The sequence below is a fragment of the Pinus tabuliformis genome, chromosome 1_2, assembly GCF_031772625.1.
Source record: "Pinus tabuliformis cultivar Carrire ecotype Pingquan chromosome 1_2, CPIR1, whole genome shotgun sequence".
In the NCBI taxonomy this organism is placed as follows: Eukaryota; Viridiplantae; Streptophyta; class Pinopsida; order Pinales; family Pinaceae; genus Pinus; species Pinus tabuliformis.
Genome location: NC_142298.1, coordinates 586,110,001 through 586,118,658, shown reverse-complemented (window position 1 = coordinate 586,118,658; position 8,658 = coordinate 586,110,001). Strand labels below are relative to the sequence as shown.

Genomic DNA, 8,658 nt, shown 5'->3' with positions numbered 1-8,658 from the left:
GAAATGTGTAAAACAAGACCATGAGAAAGAAGTATCACACCTAACTAGATTTAAAACCCTTAAATTAGGAGTGTATGAGTGGCCAATTACAATGGCCTATCATGTTAGGCTGTTTGCTAGTGTGTTGTATATATATATATCACATCAACACATACCCTAGGTTACTCAAATAGAACTATGGATGTTCCCTATGATGGGTCTCTTTTTGTAAGTGTATGCTTAATAAAACCCCTAATACTATTCGATGACAAGGCAATAGATCTATACCATTTTTAAAATTTTGTTAAGACATACTATTTAGTTTTAAAGATATACATAACTACAGGAATCAACATATATTTAAACTCTTAGATTATTTACATTTCCATCAATCTTTTTTCCTAATTTCATGAACTTATTATCTTTGAATTCATGAATAAATTGATTTCACAAAGAGCCACTGACTACTTAATTTAGTCCTAAATTAAAAAACACATCATTTTATATATACAATTTATTACTAACAAAACATACTTAATTTTGATAGATATTACTTATTGTCATTATAATTCAAGTTCATTTTAAATATATATCAACTAAATATTTAAAATAAAATATAATATAAATATAAATATTTTCAAAGCATATACTTATTTTACTCTTATATACATCTGTATAATATATTTTATTATATTTTATTTTATATATATATATATATATATTTATTTTATTTATTTATTTATTTAGTAAATAGTTTAAATATATATTATTTTAATATGAATATTTACTATTTAGTAAATTTTATAAATACAAAGCATTATAAACCTTTGTAAACTACTATACATTTTGTAAAGTAAGACATGAATCCCGATAGAAGCGCGAACCATTGAGTTGACAATGACGATATATCTAGCAAATCGCTTTAGCCGGCCTTACGTAATTAGTCCCAAGAAAGAGATTACGTAGGGAATATGCCGTGCACATAAAACGCTAGGAATCAGTCTAACCCTAATTTAACTTCTGTATTATTTTAATAATTTCCAGATAATTCTATCCATTAAAACCATTGTACCCAACGCCACAGAAAGTTTTATTCTATTCCTTTGTTCTTTATAGTACGATACTCCATTATTAAATTCACCTATTCGGCCACCTCCTATATTCTTTCTGCTTTTTAGGTTCGCGGATTGAGACTGCAAAACTTTGAAAGTTGTATTGGTCTCCGTGGTGTGCCAGGTGCCCATTATATAACACTCAATTATTGGAGTCTCTGCAATGTTAGCGCTCTCACTTCTTATCGTTTGTGTTTTTTCTGTAACCTGCATAGCAGAGATGGGCGAGCTCACAGTGCATGTAATAAAGGGGTCAAATTTAAAGATTGGGGATCACTTCGTAAGGAGTAGTGATCCTTACGTTGTGATCACGTTGGGTGAACAGGTTAAGCGACAACTTTTCATCTTAGCATTACAAGTAACTTTAATTCAGCATTCATGCACAATGTTCTGTTGTAATATTTTCTGGATGAGAAGGGTTTCGGCTTTTTAATATGTCTAATCACAAGCTCATTTTCGTGTTCCCATTTACAGATTCGGAGTACGCGAGTGAAAAAAAGGACACTTAATCCAGTTTGGGAAGAAGTAATTACATTCACTGATGTTTCTTATCCTGAACACCGCTTTCTCATTATGGTATCCTCTCCAAATCTAACTATATTTTGTCAAGCAAATTTTAGCCCTTCCATTTGTGACGATGTGAAGGAATCCTTGGTTTGGATTTTGCAGGAAGTGTTTGATGAGGATAAAGCACCGAAATTGAAACGAAAGGACTCCTTGGAGAAGCTAAAATTGACCTAAAGCCTCTTATTCGAGAGAAAACCGATGGAAAGAAGGTAGTGGCTCAATCCAGTAATAACCACCTCGCTAGAGATAGTTGGATAGTCCAGCAAAATGATGGTCGATTAGTTCAGGACGCGTCCTTGAAGCTCGCTCGCGTTAAATCTGGTTTCTTGGAAATGAAACTTGAATGGCAGCCCGAGTCCAAGAGCTGAAGGTTTAGTTTCAGCGACCGGGAATTTAATAGTTTCTGTCGTTTTAGGAGGTGTGACAGTTTATAAAAGAACCTGAAATACTTGAAGGATATGTAGTGTATCAAGTGCTATAGAGATGATAAAGGGTTTATGGCGGGTTTTTATGTGCCAGCTGTTTGTAATTTGTATAGACCGGAATGAATATATTGTGTTTTGTTTATTTTCTGTGGATATGGGAAATTTTGACAACTGGAAACGGCTAAAACTCGCTTCATGTATGTAAGCAAGCAAAGAAATCAGATATAGTAGTAACTCCATACGTCTCTTGTAACTCAAGATCCGTTTTTGTGAAAGTTAGTTAAAGAACCAGGGCAATGAGTCCTATGCCGTAATGAATAGGTTCAGCAGTAAACTTCATTATTTTTCAGTCATTTCTTTTTATGATAAAATTAAAGTGCTCTTCAATTAACAACATGGAAAACGAAAAAGGATACTTAATAAACAGAATGAAAAACCAATAGATTACTTAGTACATAGTATTCATTTCTTATTTATTTGTGACATTATTTGTAAAAACAAAAGAATTAACATTATTGATCCATTTCCTCTACTGAGCTTTCTTTTTCGCATTGGTCCGTTTTAGGTTGAAAATTCATCGTACATAAAATTTACGAAATATTTTCTTTTAACGCTAATTTTATGCTGCAATTTCTATCATTGTAAGGTAAAAATAAAATAAATAACTTTTCGCGTTGGCCTCTGCTTCTGAAGCGTTTGCTTCCTTCTGTCTACTGAAATCTATTCTGCAAATAAAATAAATAACTTTTCGCGTTGGTCTCTGCTTCTGAAGCGTTTGCTTCATTCTGTCTACTGAAATATATTCTGCATAAACAGTTATCGTTCATTCAATATATCGTGTGTTTATATAAAAGTATTTAATCGGCATTGAACATTAACCATGGCTACGGCCTGCATGAATCCCTACTATCCGTTGGAAATATGATAACAATTCTAAGTATTGACGGAGGAGTCTGAGGGAATATTCCAACAACTATCCTTGATTTCTTGGAGGCAAAGCTTCAGGTATTAATTAATCTAACCCATGTTCAACTTGGAAAAGGTTAGATTAGGTTTCAATAACAGACGATATGGTATTATAATTTATTACACGTGGAAAAGGTTAGATTAGGTTTCAATAACAGATGATATGGTTTTATTATATGTGTTGTGACCAATTTATAATAAAAACTTGAAGGTGCAGACCTAAGGATAGCTGAATATTTCGACGTGATTCCCTGGACCACCACTGCAGGATTGAAACATAAATCAGTCTGACTGAATGCCTATCTTCTTTATTGCGGGATGGCAGGGAATGCGTGTAATGACATGGGAGACGCTCTTCCATCGTGTACATCAGTCTTTTCGAATGCCTATCTTCTTTATTGCAGGATGGCAGGGAATGAGTGTATTCACATGGGAGACGCTCTTCCATCGCGTAAATCAGTCTTTCTGAATGCCTATCTTCTTTATTGCAGGATCGCAGGGAATCAGTATATTCACATCGGAGACGGTCTTTCTGATTACGTGAATGTGGCTTGGTCGCATTATTAAAATAGCATATACTGGTTAGTTAGTCCATTGAACATAATCAACCGCATCACAGTTTCTCCAATCCATACAAGTGTCTAGTCATTAGTAAAGCGAAAGCAAACACTGTATTAAATGTCGTCAAAGCATCGACTTATGAAGCCATGAGAATGATGTGAGGAATTCACAGCAAAAAGTAAAATCCAAAAAAAATTGAATAATTAATATCACGTAAGTCGTAACATTTCCATTTATATTGGGAATAATTATTAATCATAAGGGGGTGTTTTCTTTCATCGTATGGGTAAGTTTTTTTTCTCAAAAAGTAAAATGCAAATGAAATTGAATAATTAATATCATGTAAATGGTAACCCATACATTTACATGGTGAACAATTATTAATTATAAGAGTAATTTTGTTTCCTAAAATGAGTATAAGTTATTTTTCTTTAGAGTAAAATGTAAAAGAAATTGACTAATTAATGTCATATACTCGGTACTATATACATTTACATTTCGAACCATTATTAATCATAGTAGTGGTTTTGTTTTATTATATGAATATAGGCCATTTTTATCATTGTTAATGAATTTGTAATTTTATAATTTTATATGGTTTATTTCTTTTTAAATGTAAAAATGAATTTGGTGATTTAAAAATTAGTATTCAAATTGTAAAATTTCAATAATATAAAAATGTACTTTAATAAAGTAATTTTTTTTATTTTTTTGAAATATAGAAATAGGTTTAGTTGTTAGAAATGTTTTTTAAATGGTTCAAATTGTCATGAATGCATATGTGTGGTTGTTTAATTTTTATGAAGTGTTGGTTATGATTAGAAATAACCATTTTATTAAATCCAAGTTAGTTAATGATTTTTGATGGAAAGATCATTATAAAGTCCCGTTGATTAAAAAGGTAACTGATTTTAGTGACATAGAAATTGTTTGTAATTCCGTCATTTGTGGCATTAAGTCTTTGATAGATTAGAAGATCCCTCTATTGGATTAAAAAATATTTCTTACATCAAATCTAATCACTATGGTTGAATGTAAATTCCATTTTAGTCCACATTAAATTTTAAGATTACATTTGGTATTAGAGCCATACTTTGAATTGTGGCCATTAATTTGAATATTTTACTCTTCTTTCTCTAAGGTAAATTGTCTCTACAATGGTCTTTTTCTTTGAGAGTAATGTTGGGTCCATTAAAAAGGTATATGGAATTATGTTTTTTTTTGGCGCATTAAGTCTTTGATAGATTAGAAGATCCCTTTATTGAATTAAAGATATCTGATTTTATCAAGAAAGAAAATGTCGGGTCGATTAAAAACGTATCTGATTCACGACAATTTCGATATCCTATTTTATCAAGAAAGAAGATGTCTATAATTATGTCCTTTCTTTTGGCTAGAAGATCCCTTTATTGGATTAAAGATATATGATTTTATCAAGAAAGAAATTGTTTATAATTCCATCCTTTGGCACATTAAATCTTTGATAGATTAGAAGATCCCTCTATTGGTTTAAAAAATATTTCTTACATGAAATCTAATCACTATGGCCGAATGTAAATTCCATTTTATTCCACATTCAATTTTAAAATTAAATTTGGTATTAGAGCTATACTTTGAATTTTGATAACTAATTTGAATATTTTACTCTTCTTTCTCTAAAGTAATTTGATGGTCTTTTTCTTTGAGATTTTTGATATAGAGAAATATCTTCATTAGTTTTGAGAAGTATTAGAGAATGTAAGCCTATAAGTTATGTTAGGATATTAAATGTTTTAGGGAGAGAATGTAGTTAATTATTATGATAAATAGATGTTTACATGTATAGGAGTTTTCATATATACATATGAAGATATTTTATATGGTGACAATTTATTGTATCAAAGATGATAATATGAAAGAAATCAATGGGTATATGCATTTCATGACAACATGTATCCATTATGCATATATGTGGTAAAATTATAACTTGGGAATGATAATTTGCATATATCAAAATTGATAATATGAAAAAAATCATTGAGTATATGCATTTCATGACAACATGCATCCATTATGCATATATGTAGTAAAATTATAACTCGCAATTATAATTTATGCATATATCAAAATTTATAATATCAAAGAAATAAAGGCGTATATTCATTTCATGTCAACATGTATCCATTCTGCATATATGCGGTAAAATTATAACTCACAATTATAATTTATGCATATTTCAAAATTGTAAGTGGCAATTAATGGATGTCACAATGTTATTTTAACACGCTGTCAAGAAATATATATATATATATTCTTTTCCATGTTTCATGACAAATATTCTTACCATGTTTTAAGTTAATGTAAGATAACATGATTTGACTTTAAATTTCTGCGATTATGCATCATGATCATCACGATTTGTCATGCACATGAGTGAACATCATGATATGCATTAGTTATGTGATAGAATCATTCTATTGTTATTTATGCGTGTTTATTTCATATATTTTTTATCATGCATGATTAAAATTAATGCATTGACATTACGATTAGCCAATGCATATTAATTTTTGATTATTTTGATGCAATGACCTCAAGATTAGTCAATACATTTTAATGATCTTATTATATACTTGTAGTATTTAATTCACTCAGAGAGTAGCCACAACATCTCAATTCAATAATAACGTATAAATCATATATTGGATGCAAATGACGATATCAATGAATACCGTAAAAATGGTGATTAAATCATTAAAGTGATATGTCTTGGCCCCATAAGGAGGAAATCATAATTCATAAATTAATCAAAATATGATGATACATTAGGCATAAAATTAGAGATGATTCTAGATGTGCACAAGAAATGGGTTATATCCCTATTGATGTCAGAAATATTAGTTTCATTACAAATTTATTAAGCAAATAAATTGACATATTGTAATCTCAAAAGAAAATAAATTCACATATTGTAATCTCAATCCATAACAAGACTATGATGACACATTGTTTTGATTTTAGTATTATTAACGTGGACTAACAAATGGAAAAGGGGATTTTTGTATTGTAGTGCTTTCCTTAAAAAAAATCCCCTTGTAAAGGAGTTTTGTATCCAATTGTTGCAATGTCAACGTGACTTTTTCCATTGTGATTAAATCATGAAAATGATATGTCTTGGCCCCATAAGGAGGAAATCACAACTCATGAATTAATCATAATATGATGATACATTAGGCATCAAATTAGAGATGATTCTAGATGTGCAAAAGTAATGGGTTATTTCTCGATTAATGTCACACATATTAGTTTCATTATAAAGTTATTAGGCAAATAAATTGACATATTGTAATCTCAATCCATAACAGGACTACGATGACACATTGTTTTGATTTTAGTATTATTAACATGGATTAATAAATGTAAAAAGGGATTTTTTTATTGTAGTGTTTTCCAATAAAAAAATCTGCTTTGCATCCAATTGTTGCAATGTCAATGTGACGTTTTCCTCATAATCATAAGCAACAAGAGGAACATCCTCCAAGGCTTCAAGTCTCCATATCAATGTCCAACTAGTAGTTCCATATGTCGACAAGAGCCCAAGCTTGTTTGAGGAGGCCAAGCTTGAAGAGCATGTATGGTCCTATAAAACTAGATATTTCAACCTTTGAAAGCAACAATGGAGAAGAAGCAGCCCATTCAAAATGTTACTTCTCGGGTAATCTTTTGATTTTATGTTAATTTTTGCATTTCATAGTGGAAGTTTTGGTTGGTTAGCATTTAAATCTAGTGATTTGTTGCCTTGCAGCTACATTTGTAGGTTTTTAATTTAATTTCAAATACATTAGGGTTTTCTTTGTATCCAAATTGATCCATGATATATAAGTTTGATCTCACTAGGAAGCTATAGGGTTTAGACTAATGATTGAAATTTATTCTTTGTAATATGTATTGTCTATGTGCTCATTGTCTATGTGCTCATATGTGTTCTCTTATAGGAGCTTATATTTCCATGCTTGGAATTTGGAAAATATTATTGCCATATTATTGTTTCGAGGCAACATCTGAGGGAAAAAAGGGAGTTATGAAAAAATTGGCAAATGGAATCACACTATCAATAAATGAGAAGGACATAGGAGTTCAATAAATTCTAGTAATTGGGAGCCGTTGAGGAATAACTTGGACAGTGGTTTCAATATGTTCCTTATTTATGAGTTATAGAGGGAGGCTTCTCTCCCCATGTTCCACATTTTCTACTATCTCTAACATTTCTCAATGGGAATAAGTGACATCTATTGAATATTGAATCACATGGATTGTTTATGTTGTGGATTTTGTGCACGTTGCCATGAAATAAGGTTTCAATCATGCCTCTTTCTCAAAAAATGTATTCTTTCCAAACATGAGTTGCAAGAGGTTGTGAAAATGAGGGGATTGTCAAAAGCCTTGCATGAAGCTTAAGAAATTGTTAGAGACAAACAAGGCTCGAAGTAATCTCTGGATATGCTCATGATGCATTTTAATTATTTTGATGACTACAATCCCCCACTCTCTTTGGTGGTGGATATGATAAAGAGTAATAGTATATGTATCACAAAGTAACAATAAAGGTCGCTATTGATTGATTGATACATTTATGTGAGGTGGGAAAACCCAAACCTCCCTCTCAAGAAACTTGTTATATTCCTAGTTGAGTAGGAGATGAGCGATGACTTTTGATATGTTGTTGTATCATCCACTAAATTAATGTAATTATTAGTACAAAAAGTTGCTTAAGTTCTCACTTTTCACTGTGATGTATATCCAAGTTTCCAACTTATTTGTTGTTAGGTTGTCTTTCTTTTTATGTGAGAAGGGTAGGTGCAATTTTTTTTTCTCTAACCTTTTCATTCATCTAATTCGAATTCAGAAGCTCAAACTTCCCAAGAAAACAACACATCAAGCTCTCATAATAATCATAATATTTATAGGAGACAGATGAATTATCCTTTTGTCTTGTTCTACCTTTTGTCCTATAACGTTTCCTTAACAACATGTGATACAATTGCTAATTAATTTACTTTAAAACAAAA

The 8,658-nt window shown here is 30.7% G+C and overlaps 1 pseudogene across 1 annotated transcript; it reads left to right on the top strand.

Annotated features, from left to right (window-relative positions):
* Positions 1-1,255: 1,255 nt before the first annotated feature.
* Positions 1,256-2,228, top strand: LOC149207015 (protein C2-DOMAIN ABA-RELATED 10-like; annotated as a pseudogene). Its single transcript, XR_016251978.1, has 3 exons — positions 1,256-1,416; positions 1,566-1,667; positions 1,761-2,228. The product of XR_016251978.1 is annotated as a protein C2-DOMAIN ABA-RELATED 10-like (transcript).
* Positions 2,229-8,658: the final 6,430 nt, after the last annotated feature.